The 2587-nt window shown below is 20.0% G+C and overlaps 1 long non-coding RNA gene across 1 annotated transcript in view; it reads right to left on the bottom strand.

Annotated features, from left to right (window-relative positions):
- Positions 1 to 2203, bottom strand: part of LOC136090610 (uncharacterized) — a 4634-nt gene extending 2431 nt beyond the window's left edge. Inside the window, exons 1-3 of the long non-coding RNA XR_010643563.1 lie at positions 1987 to 2203; positions 1606 to 1674; positions 1336 to 1465 (exon numbers count right to left, since the gene is read on the bottom strand). This is a non-coding gene — a long non-coding RNA (uncharacterized LOC136090610). The remainder of the gene's footprint in view (positions 1 to 1335; positions 1466 to 1605; positions 1675 to 1986) is intronic.
- Between the last annotated feature and the right edge of the window lie 384 nt (positions 2204 to 2587).

The following is a 2587-nucleotide window of genomic DNA, read 5'->3' as shown; positions in this document are numbered from 1 at the left end:
AGATTGTTGAAAATCTTAAATTAAATGTTTTCTATCGAACTGTACAGAGAAGACTTAATTTATGTGGTTTAATAATTTAGGTGGTTTAAATAAACCTTCTCCAGAAAAGTAAACCTCTCATTAGTTTTATACGCAAAGAAAAACTTTTAGCATTTGCAAAACTGCATATTAACATGTGTGAGGCATTTTGGAACTAAGTGTTATAGACTGATAAGAATAAATGTCAAACACATGGCTTAAAAAACAACAAAGAGTTTGGCGCAGACCTTGTGATGCACTCTTAGATAGAAATTTTACAAAAACAGTCTAGCATGGAGGTGGTTCGCCTATGGCTCGGGGATGTTTTAATTCAAATAGTGTGGGACGACTGGTGAATGTTGAATGTATAATGACAGGGAAGTTGTATGTTGATTGGCTTTCAAAAAATTAATGTCAAACCGTTTAAGAATTGATAGCAAATTTTTTTTTCACCATGACAACAATTCTAAACACACATGCAAAGCGACACAACAGTTCTTAAAAAAAGTAAAGCTAACATCCTTAAATGGCCACCACAAAGTCTAGACTTTAACCCTGTTGAAAATATATATGGGCAATTTTGAAATCTAAAATAATTGTAAAATAGCTTATTTCATTTAATAGAGTTACTTTTACAATGATTTTAAAAAAATTATAAATATTTTTTTTCTTGATTACAATCAAATTTTAAAAAAACATACAATTTTTGAAGTTATGTAGATTCCAATGTAAATAATTTTGTTTTTATTGTTAGAGTTCTGAATTTATCAAAAATGTTAATGCTATATATATATATATATATATATATACATATATATATATATATATATATATATATATATATATATATATATATATATATATATATATATATATATATATCATTATATATATATATATATATATATATATATATATATATATATATATATATATAAATATATAAATATATATATATACATATATATATATATATACATAAATATATATCTATATATTTATATATATATCTATGTATACATATATATATATACGTATATACATATATATATATATATACGTATATACATATAAATATATATATAAATAAATATTCATATGTATATACGTATATATATATATATATAAATATATATATGTATATACATATATATATATATATATATATATATATAAATATATATATATATATATATATATATATATATATATATATATATATATATATAAATATAGACAAATACAATTTATGAAAGTCAAATTTTACAATTAAAAATAGTCACAATTCCATAAATAAATTAACTAAATTAAACTTACTTGAATAGTTGTAACTATAAACCATCAATTCAAATCATATAATGTACTTTGTTCATAAGATGGAAACCAGTTAAAACCATATCATTTCTCTATCTTTGATCCACCAGAACTTTACTTAATAAACTTACACCTAAAATCAAATTATCACATGTCAAAAAAATTTAAACAGTATTATTAAAATCAGATATGACTAATAGTTATTATTAAGTTTTATTTATTCTTCACCATATAAAAAGTTAAATGCAAAGAGAAACACAATCATTCACTAACATAATTACTTTCATTCTTTTTTGGAGTCCTCTGTAGTTGTAAAACTAAATCCTTCGCCTACTTCTTTATCTAATAATAGATACTTATAAGTAATTATTTAGTAAAACAAATATAAACAAAAATGTAAAAACTAAAACGTAGACCCAGTGCAAACAGATTACGATATATATCTAGGCAATCATAATACAATAAACAGATTCAAAATTTTACTTATCCCAAAATAAAAATAAGACTTATTAGATGTTTATTTGATATAGTACTTCACAGTTAATTATAGAAGTTTATTTAATATAGTACTTCACCATTAATATAAAACTATAACAGTTTTTTTATTCATATAAAACAATTAAAATAGCAATGAGTACTGTATAATTTAATGACCTCCAGTAACTTTAAATCTTTTAACTCTAAGCTTGTTCCATGAATAATCAGTTGGAAAACTATTATAGGCAGCTTTGATTGCATGAACACCAGTTGAAAAAAATAACCAACCATCTTCTACCCAACAACATAGAGCAACTGCCTCTGCTTCAATCTGTTTTTAAAATAAACAACTTAAGCCCAAGATTGTGAAGTCATTGTAATAGATCATCTAAAAAAAAGGCATCAGTTGTTTTATTTACATATATATATAAATATATATAATAATAAATATATATATATATTTATATATATATATATGTTTATATTATATATATATATATATAATATATATATATATATATATATATATATATATATATAATACATATATATATATATATGTATACATTTATAAACAAATATATATGTTTATATGTATACATATATATATATATATATTATATATATATATATATATATATATATACATATACACACATATATATACATATATATATATACATATACACATATATATATATATATACATATATATATATAATGTATGTATATATATATGTATATATACATATATATATATATATATACATATATATAT

Source organism: Hydra vulgaris, chromosome 14 (assembly GCF_038396675.1).
Source record: "Hydra vulgaris chromosome 14, alternate assembly HydraT2T_AEP".
NCBI classification, from domain to species: Eukaryota; Metazoa; Cnidaria; class Hydrozoa; order Anthoathecata; family Hydridae; genus Hydra; species Hydra vulgaris.
The sequence above is the reverse complement of the archived record's forward strand: the minus strand, read 5'-3'. Positions and strand labels throughout refer to the sequence as shown.